This window comes from Pongo abelii, chromosome 22 (assembly GCF_028885655.2).
Source record: "Pongo abelii isolate AG06213 chromosome 22, NHGRI_mPonAbe1-v2.0_pri, whole genome shotgun sequence".
NCBI lineage: Eukaryota > Metazoa > Chordata > Mammalia > Primates > Hominidae > Pongo > Pongo abelii.
The window spans coordinates 45,451,541-45,462,530 of record NC_072007.2 but is presented as its reverse complement, the minus strand read 5'-3'; the positions used below and the strand labels follow the sequence as shown (position 1 = coordinate 45,462,530).

General features: G+C 37.0%; 1 long non-coding RNA gene across 1 annotated transcript; it reads left to right on the top strand.

Annotated features, from left to right (window-relative positions):
* Positions 1-662: 662 nt before the first annotated feature.
* LOC129052311 (uncharacterized) lies at positions 663-6,013 on the top strand. Its single transcript, XR_008517303.2, has 3 exons — positions 663-818; positions 4,482-4,576; positions 5,629-6,013. It is a non-coding gene; the product is annotated as an uncharacterized LOC129052311 (long non-coding RNA).
* Positions 6,014-10,990: the final 4,977 nt, after the last annotated feature.

Sequence of the window (10,990 nt, the reverse complement as noted above, 5' to 3'; positions counted from 1 at the left end):
GTCCCATACTCCTAAGCTCAGGTGATCTGCCCACTTCCGCCTCCCAGAATGATAGGATTACAGACGTGAGCCACCATGCCTGGCTGAAAGTTACACATACTTCTAATACTACTGCCATTTCTTTTCTATATTTATGATAGAAGAAAATGCTATGTTTGAGTTAGGAGTTTGTAAAAATAAAGATGTATTTTGTCCCAGCCAAGTTCACAACAACCCTAACCAAGGACCCCTCAAAGTGTCCAACAAAAGAACCCTTGAGATAAAGAAGAGCTACTGTCCCTCCGCTCCTTCCTGCATAGACTACACTTTGAGAAACTACCTTCAGAAAGACATCACTATTTTCCAGTGGGTTCTTGGATTCTCAGGAAGGCCAAACATCTAAATGATATAATGTGTGCAGTAGACAGGGAAACTGAAATGGACCTTGGTAAACAAAGGGAGTGAAGTCCCCTTTTTCATGATTGATTGGTATCTGGGACAAAATCTTTATCTGTTCCTTAAACTCATTTTCTCCCCTCTGGGCCCCTAGCATAGTGTTTCCATGTGACAGACACTGAATTTGCTGGATGCATGGCTACAGATGGATAGACTAGTGATCCCACAAAAACATCACTTGAAGTTGCAAAGAAAGCATCGGCCTCACATATGTTGATGATGTCTTTTTTTCTCGAATGTTTTCTTTCCTCTCTACTCATGCCATCCATGAGGCCCCAGAGCAGGTCTTTCCTTAAAGCAGCTGCTTCTGAACACTGCTGAGCTCCATCAGCCTGGAACCATGTGGCCTTACCTTCAGTTCCTTCAACACTAGAGGCAAAAGGGTAAGATGAATGAGCCTCAGCCACTTGGTGGGGGAAGAGAAGGTTACATCGCAGCAAGAGCTCTGCCCTCTTTGGTTAATGAGTCCTTTTCTAAACACACTCAGTAAAAGCACATCCCCCCCATCAGATAACAGAAAGTGTCTTCATTTCAAACAACAACTGTTTTTTGTTTGTTTTTTTTTTTTCTGAGACAGAGTCTCGCTCTGTCGCCCAGGCTGGAGTACAGTGGCGCGATCTTGGCTCACTGCAAGCTCCACCTCCCGGGTTCACGCCATTCTCCTGCCTCAGCCTCCCGAGTAGCTGGGACTACAGGCGCCTGCCACCACGCCAGGCCAATTTTTTTTCTTTTTTTTTTTTTTTGTATTTTTAGTAGAGACGGGGTTTCACCATGTTAGCCAGGATGGTCTCAATCTCCTGACCTTGTGATCCACCCGCCTTGGCCTCCCAAAGTGTTGGGATTACAGGCGTGAGCCACCGCGCCCAGCCAAACAACTTTTATATGAATTAACTTACATGTCAATCCTAATGCAAGCCCCAAGGAGAACTGGGAAATACAAAAAGAGGTGCAAATGCATTTCTGATCCTGCAACCCAAATATACATGCTACAGTTCTAATATTTCAGTGTATTTCCTTCAAGAATGTATAATATTTTGCATAGTTCTTTTTCTCCTCTGAGGATTTTTGTCAAGAATACATAGGAATTTGGAATTGTACCAGTTTGTGGTAATTCTGGCATATGCTCTCTTGTTTACTTTCCCCTCCACTTAATATAACTTTTTATTTTATATATGTGTGTGTGTCTATTTATATATATATATTGCTTTTACTTATAATACCCTTTTACTAGCCACATATTATTTCACTAAATGTGCCATCATTAATGATACATTCACACCATTTAATCTTTTCACTGTCACAGATAAGCCTGCAATGAGCATCTCTGTTTATCTATTTCTTTTTCTATACTTATTTTGTTCTTGGGATGCCTTCAGAAATGTGCAAATGCTCCATCCAAGAATGAAATTTCTTAAGACTTTTAATATACGTGGCAACCAAGCTTCTCTCGATATTTTTTTTTTTAAGTTTTAATGTATTGGTGGCTTAATTATCTAATCTGAAGGAAATGCCTGAAGTCGGAAACAATCTATTTTCTTTCATGTCAGACAAGTCTAGATCTTTCTTTGTGCTACCACAGGAGAGGCAGGATCATAGAGTACAACATGGTGGTTAGAATATCACACTCAAAGTTAAACACATGGTTTCAAACTCCAGCTGTGCTCCAGACCTGCTGGGTAATCCTGGGACAGTTATTTAACCTGTCTGTGCCTATGTTTCCTCATTTTTAAAGTGAGGATAATACCAGTCTTTGCTGGGTATGAATACTCTGAGGATTAAATGAGTTACTTCATGTTAAGTAGTTAGCAGACAGTATTACTTCAATAAATTAATGGCTATTATTATTGTCAGTCCCTAAGAACGCAGTTTACAATCACTATGCTACTATTAATACTGATATATTTAGGGCATAATTTATTATTCTATTATTAGCTTTCTACTTCTACCTGTTTCTATATTTCTTTTTTCTTCATCCTTGTATTCTTTTGCTTTTATGGAATATTTAAAATTTATTCTATTTTGATTATGAAATAGAATATGAGTGTGATGGTTAATACTCTTTCAGTATTTTTTTACAGCTTAACTAGAGATTGCAGCTGGCTTTCCTGACTTACTCAAATATGATATAAAGCAGTACTATTTGCCTCATCTCAGTTAATGCAAAGACTTCTTTTCACTCCCTTCTAACTTATTGCTGTTGTTGTCATTTATTTTAATTGCATACATGTTTCTTTTTTTTTTTTTTTGAGACAGAGTCTTGCTCTGTCACCCGGGCTGGAGTGCAGTGGTACAATCTCAGTTCACTACAATCTCTGCCTCCCAGGTTCAAGCGATTTTCCTGCCTCAGCCTCCCAAGTAGCTGGGACTACAGGTGCATGCCACCATGCCCTGCTAATTTTTATATTTTTAGTAGAGATGGGGTTTTGCCATGTTGGCCAGGCTGGTCTCAAACTCCTGACCTCAAGTGATCCACCCGCCTCAACCTCCCAAAGTGCTGGGATTATAAGTGTGCACCACCGTGCCTGGAATATTTCATATTCTATTCAAGTGTTATTATTATAGATTGGTATAGTCAAGATGCATTTCAATTTACAGACATATTTGTCTTTTCTTGCTTTTTGCTCCTTCCTGGAATCATTTTCCTTCTTCCTGAAAAATATCTTTAATATCCCCTTTAGTTCAGGTTTACTAGTGACAAATTCCCTGGGTTTTTTGTTTGTTTTGGTGGGGTTCTTGGTCTGAAATTGTCTTTATTTTGTTTTCATGTCTTCATTCTTGAAGAATATTTTCACCCAATATAGAATTCTAGGTTGGAGGATAACTTTCAGCATTTCTTTTATTATCTTCTGGTTTTCATCATTTTTATTTTATTTTATCATTTTATTATTTTTTAATTTTCAAGGCAGCAACTGTGAATTTAATGTTCCTTCTCCAAAATTAGTGTTTCTTTTTTCCTCTAGTCTCTTTTAAGATTTTCTCATTGTCCTTGGTTTTCAGCCATTTTCTCTGATGTAGTTTTCTCTGAATTTATCTTGCTTCTTGAATCTCTAGCTTGATATTTTCTGCCAGTTTGGAAAATGGTCAGTTAAGGCCTCTACATATAACGTATCTACATCATTCTCATTCTGTTATTCTGTTAAAAGGAACCTCATGACATCTATGTTAGAACTTCTGTCTCTTACCCTTTCTTCTATATTTTTCATCCTTTTTTTTCTCTCTATGCCTCCTTCTGAATTTTTTTAAATCTATCTTTCAATTCACTGACTCTCTCTTACTCTTTGATATGCTTCAGTCCTTCCACTGTTTCTAATTTTAGCTATTGCACTTTTCAGCTGTAACATTTCCCTTTAGTTATCCTTACAGGTCCCAACTATTCATCAAAATTTCTTATCTTTTCTTGTAATCTCCTTAACCATTTAAGCACTGTTATTTTAAATCCTGTGCTTGGTAACTATTATCTGGAGCCCCTTTGGGTCTGTTTCTATTTTTCTTTTCTTATTCTTCTCTGTGCCTTGATATGTTTGATTGACTGTCTCATGTATATAAAAAAGTATAAACATGATTTAAGACTTTATCTTTAACCTAGGTAAAGAGGGAAGGTTTATTTTTCTTTATAGCAGGTGGCCAGAAGTATCAGCATCCTAGGATCAATTTCAAGGACTGAGATAATCATAAAACAGACTTCAGTTCTTGTAAGGCTATCTCACTTTTCATCCACCCTTACTCCCAGGATATAGTACTTGCCTGTCTTAATCTAAAGCATGGAAGGTTATCCAGAAGCTTCTTCTGGGTGGACCCTGGACTTCCATTTTTCTCCCACTCACTACATGAAGTTGGCAAAGGCCCTGACTACCTTTTCAAGTTCTCTTTAGAGAACTCTCCTCCCTCTTCCAGTACTGGCCTCTGCCTTAGGGTAAATTTCATCTCTCTGTTTCTGCTTTCTCTTGGATCTTGGCCTTTACTGCATTAAGAGCTTTCCAATGCCTTCAATTAGATGATGATGATAATGAAGATGACAATGATACGTGTGTGTATGTATTGCCTAGATTTCAAGTTGTCTTAGCATAGAGTTGGTCCAAATCATCTGCATCATCCCATCTACTATTTCAGGAAGTAGAAGTCTGGAGTCTGTTTTTCAAAGGTATGTGTTTTTTAAAAATATCATTTTGAAAGGAGAGCCAGGGAAAAAAATTATGTTTAACATTTTCAAACTTACTTTACTACAAATTCTTTGTTTTTGTGAGGCAGCCCATGGAACAAATGTTCCATGGCATCTCAACTTACAAAAGTCTTAGATTTCAAAAGGCTCTTCCTAAGAATTTTGCTTTTAAGTTCAGAGTGGTGTTAAACAAGGAGTCATTGTATTCACTTTTATGCAAAGTTAAGTTACAAGAGGAGAACTGTGTCTCATGGTTTTGCTGTGACTCATCCCACTCAATGTAACATTTGCCACTCTCTCACCACTTTCTCTTTTTCGAAAAAAAATTTCTACTTTTATTTTTATTGTAATCATACACACAAGAAACATGGGATTGGTTAAGAAGAATCCTAAGGTCAGTTACATAGTAACATTTTTAAAGTTTTATTTTGAAATAACTATAGATTCCCAGAAAGTTACAAAAATAATACACAGAGTCCAGTGTACCCTTCACCCAGCTTCCCCTAATGATAACATTTTGTATAACCACAGTACAATATCAAGACCAAGAAACTGATGTTGTTAGAACATCAATTGTTTGACTCTTAGCTGTACTGCAGATCTTGTTTAATTTTCACCATTTTTTACATGTATTAACTTGTATGTTTGTATGTGTACGTGTGTGTGTGTGAAATTCTATGCAACTTTATCTAGTGTATTGATTTGGGTAACTACCAGTGCAACTAAGATGCAGAACTGCTCTGTTACTACAGAGGTCACTCTGTGACCCCCTCAGGTCACCTTCTTATAGTCATATCCCAGCATCATCAACCCTGGCAACCACCAATTTGTTCTCCATCTCTATAATTTTGTTCTTTTAAGAATGTTATATAAATGGAATCAAACAGCACAAAATCTTTTGCCATTTACTTTTTTGTCACTAAGCATAATGCCCTTGAGGTCCATCAGGAATGACATTTTTACTCCTTTTTCATCTTTCCTAGCATCTTTGATCCCTGTAAGATGCCATTTTTTAAATTTCCTTCTTTTTACAGAATGAGAAAATAAGACACAGGGAAGATAAATTATCAAAAATCATGAACAGAAGAAATGAAAGATTTCTTGACACTCCAGTTCAGAGTTACTTACAACAGACTTTGCTTCCTCTAAGACCACTTCTTTCTTCCTGACCAGTTTGGAACAGATCAGCTAAAGGTCATGGTAGATAAACACATCCACAGAACAGTTAATCAAAAGTTGGTTCTATGAAAATCAAGTACTTGACTTTGCCTGAAGCAAAGTAGTGCATTATTTTACATTAGTCAGAACTATCGGGCTGGTAATTTGGAAATCAGACACATACTCTTGAAAGAATGTCTAAATCTGAATGGAATTTCTAAGCTCTTAGCTCGAGATGATTAATTAAACAGCAAGAAATGGATGCATTGACTGTGTTTACCAGTGATATGTCCTGGTTTTATTCTTTATCTGTTGTCATCTTTGGGGGTTTCCATTAAGGTCATCAAATTTTGAATAAGCCTGACAAGCATTCAACAGCTTTCAGCAGTGGCAAAGAATGTTTATGGAGGGGGCAAGAATGTTTTCAAGTCCAAGAGCAGACATTAACACTGAGGCCTGCATGAGTACTCTTGAAGAATCTTTTTATTTTATTTTATTTTATTTTATTTTTAAAGTGCTGGTTACAAAGACGGCTAACATATCTCTGTAGCCAAATTTTCATGAGTGGCCTGCTCCCAAGGCCATCCAGTTTGGACTGAGGGAGCCATTGACCCCAGTCTTTACCTGCTGCAGACTTTTCTTTCATGAAGCCCAGGAGAATATCCAAGGACTGGTGGGCCCTTACTACCTTTATCTAAGTGCTGATCACACTGTTCCAAAAGCACTTGGTATTGGTAGAATTTAGGGACAGGAAGGAAACAGACATAATTGCACAGTATCTTACATGATTGGGATCTCCTACCAAACATTTCACTGGAGTCATGCTGTTTTCGGAGAGTATGAAACTCTATTCTTGGCACAGCAAATGTAGCCATGCAATTGTAGCCTAAGAAACCACAACTTGGTTCTTAAAACATTAATATCTCAAGCACATTCTCTCCCAAACCACGTTAATATTCCTCTTCAGAGATGTGCTGAATTTTATTGCTGGGGTCATGGTTCAATTAATTACCTCCCCTATAGATATGAGAGTTGATCTTGTATTTGGGAAATTAGTTGACACAATTTATTCACCTCCTTACATGTGTTATAACAGGTGAACTACTCTCTCTTTAGAGGGTTTGAAAGTTCATTTAGTCCTTTTCCTTCGATATTTTCATCATAACTGGATTTCTTTTGATTTCAGTTCATTGGATATTTACCTCGGAAAGTATTTCTTTCCATTTTAAACATGGTAAGCATTATAGTGGCTTAGAATAGATTTGAAAGCTAGAAAGTGTTTATCTAAAATGAGTCAGATTTTGAAGATTTTGCTGTTCTCCCATTAATGCTTAATGATGGCTTTTTCCATCAAGTGAGGGAGACTGTGTAAAGTTTCCTAAGCAAGGAATGTCAGCTACTAGGAAGGAAGATCTTTTCTAATTCTCCCAATCTGCAGTTCACAGACCTGAGACAATTTAAGATGTGGAAAATTTAAGTTGCGGAAAAAAGGCTAAAAATGCCAGTTTTTGAAGATAATATGCCCTTGGCAGAAAGGCAACATCTTTTTCCTAGGAAAAGAGCTTAAATAAGTCTTGTAAAAAAAAAAAAAATCACTGGGTATGTTGGACATCAAATACCTCTTAAACAAATAACATTTGGGTGAGCTAACTGCAAAGGTACCAATTGTGTATTAAATTTTCCTCTAAATAAGAAATTCATGGACATAAAAAATAAGGGGGAAAATTCACAGCTTTTTCTCACACCATAGGGTGGAGGCCACCCACTTAGTTTGGGGATCCTGCACTCTTCACATTCAAAGTAGATCAAAGCACTTAAAAACTAAACGTTGACAATCAAGGGATATTTTTATAACACAAGGAAAAAAATTATTTTGCAGTTTCCATCACACATGGGAAGGTGATTAATTGTATTGGAAGCAGGGAGGCTTATAATATTCAAAGAAATCATCTTAAGTGCATATCTTCTTCCTCATTTATACATACGAAGAGCTGTATGGCAATGCATAGGAAGGAAATGGCATAGGAAATGAACATTTTCAAGAACTTATTATTGAAGTTTATAATTTGTATACATTTATTGTCTTCTCAATGATTACAAAGTCGCTAAAGGTAAATGAACAGTTATCATTTGCACCGAATGACCATCCATGCCCTTCAGAAATACCATAAGATAAAATATAAAGTGCTGCTTTAAAAGACCATCAACGGATTCTACTTTGCAAAACCCCACCCATCTAACAATGCGATCATTTTATCAACTTTTCTCTTGGAATGTGTTTTCCAAAGATGAGGCTGTCCTGACTTGTAGGAACAATAAACAATCTTGGGAGATTAAAATAAATGACTGCAGGCTTCTTTTAATTTTCAGCAAACCCTTTGTGAGAATAAAAGAATCACTATCCTTAAGTAATTGTAGAATTACATCATTGATCAACTATGTCCCCAGCGGATAAGAACTCAAGGTGAGACATAGCATGTGAAAAGAATTGCTTCTTTGGTAAAACCCCTCAGTAATGAAAAGTTCCAGACAAAGGACCTTCTCTCTCCATCCCCTGCACCACCCCACTTCTCCCAACCCTAACGGGGGAAATGACCAGAAAGTTCGGTTGAGGGAGTGTGACATAGTTCTGCATATATTTGCTCTCTCTCTCTATGATTAATCATAAAAATATTATTTGTGGGTTGAAAGTGGCTTTGGAGAAAGTGTTTACAGGTATTACACACCTTGAATATTTGGGGAAAAACTTACTTTATTCTTGAATATTTGGGGAAAAACTTACTTTATTCTTGAATATTTGGGGAAAAACTTACTTTATTCTTGAATATTTGGGGAAAAACTTACTTTATTAACAGAAAATTGATTCCAGTGGCATTTTTTCCTCAAGGTATGTTACAGTGGGTTTTAGTTTGTTTTGAAGACATCTCTGGGGTTGCATTTGTGGTAAGGTTTCTGAAGATCACTCCATAGTCACCATTACGATGGGAAAGGGAAAAGGATATTAAGATTGGGTTCTACTCAGTGGACAGTGATCCTCAAGGGAGTCTAAACAGATTTTCTCTGAATACTGGAAAATGTGAAACAACGAATCAATAGGGTTCTTTAAGATTTTCTCTGGGCAAAAAGTGTTTAAAATGGTGCTTCTGAAATAGTGTATTAACTGTGTTACTTTGGAGGATGATATGACTATTTTATGTTTGTAGGTCAAAATGTTTTTACCCTTCTGTTAACTAGCCTGGGAGGAAGAGAATGATGACGATGATACTGACCATGAATAAAAGTGGGAAGTTAGTATATTCCGGATTCCTTCATAAGCATTTTTTGTGACTTTACTACTTTATATTTGTCAACAATTATCTCAGATAAATACAAGTATTATTCCCATGAAGAAACAGTTTTCAAAATCTTATAATGCCCATGGTCACAGAACAAGAAAGCGATACAGCCGAGCTAGAAGTCCCTCTGTGTCTCTGAGCCCTCACTCACTTTTTGGCGATCTTACACAGCGGTGACAATTTACAATTGTTATATGAAGGTTTTGTACAAATCCTTTCCATCTGAAAAGTGAGGGACATTCAGATTCTGCCAGTTTTCCCTAACCAGATAGATGATTTTTCTTTACTTAATCAGTTGCTTTACAAAAAAAAAAAAAAAGGGGGGGGGGGGCTGGGGAGAAAGAAAAACAAGAAAATAATTTTTTAAAATGCACATAAACACACAAACTGTTAGAAAAGTGACCCTGACATCCTTTGTCTCCTGTTATCCAGTTAGTGGCAGAACCAAGTCCTTAACTGAGGTCAGGGTTTAATCAATTTTAATATTTTAAATATTCAGTTTGAAAGGGAGTGAAAGGTTGGTTCATTTTTATAATTTTTTGACACCATTATATTTTGACAAACTAATTTGGTATAGTAAAGTTAGTTCAAAGCTTTCAATATATACATACGCACTCTATTCCCAAACCATTATCATTGTATAGCAATGTTTAAGGGAGAGACATTTGCATTCACACATAATTTTTTAGAGCATCCAGAGAAACTACACACAGTGCTTTTAATTGTCTGTATCTGGAATTGCAATTTGTGTTTTTATCTTTCTGGGTGAAAAGTGCCTTTTAGACAGGAAAGGTCTAGATTTGCACCTTAGCCATCCCGTAGTTGCGTTTCCAGCAGCCCAGCCTGGGCTCTAACTCTGCAGCAGTCTGGGCACCCTGCCAGCATGGAGGGACTCTAAGTGTGTGGAGGAAAATTTTGCAAACATTTTTTACTTTCCTAAGATTTATTTGGGGACATGAAATTAAATAAGGAAAATATACTGCTTAGTAGTATCACTAAATTGAAATATTCATGTGAAAACTTGGCAGCAATTGTAGCATGTGAATCAAACCACGGACTCACTCTCATCAGACTTTCTTATCAAAAACAACAAATGATGCTTTGAGATCCAGGTGTAATTTCCAGACACAGAAGGAAGCAAAGTGACTTTCAAAGGCAGAGCTGTTGACCATTTCAGCACTGTCTGCCTTTTCCTGACTTGGAGAACAGAGCACAAAGAAAGAAGTTAGGAAGGAAATTTCTAAAGTTGTAGCAGTAAAAAATGTATCCAGCATTGAGGTGAATTGTTCAGGGGCCTGGCCTGGATTCTGCTGGAGGGACTAGGACCCTGCAGGGCAAAGCCTGTAGATTGTCTTGCTTTTTGCAGACACCTCCAATTTCTATAGCTGCTACAGGACAAGTGAAAAATTGGCAGTGACACCTGTTCTGCAAGAAGTCAGGACTTTGAATGTGTTAGGGGCATCAGAATTAGCCTTGCATTACAAACCTCCCAAAATGTGCAATTCTGACATTTCTAAGAAGAGTATGTTTTATTCCTAGTCACTTTTGGGGCCATGGTTTATATCATAGAACATATGGTAAATTTTTGCCTATTGTCATCTATAATCAAACCATGCAGATTTTAGGCTCAACACAAATCTAAGCCTTTGCCGGAAACCTTCCTCCAGAGAGCCCTCTAGACTGAGTAAAACCTTTGTCTGTCAGACACTTCCCTTTGTAAACTAATTCCATCATCATAAGACTCTCTGAAAGGCAGCTATCACTATTTACTCTTCAAAGCAATGCAAAAGTGATCAATAGAGAAACTTTCAAGGTTGGCGTTTTCAAACAAAATTTACTTGCTTGGAAAATGTGTTCATAATTTGTTGCATCCTTCTTAACTTTGGGTACAAATAAACCATTT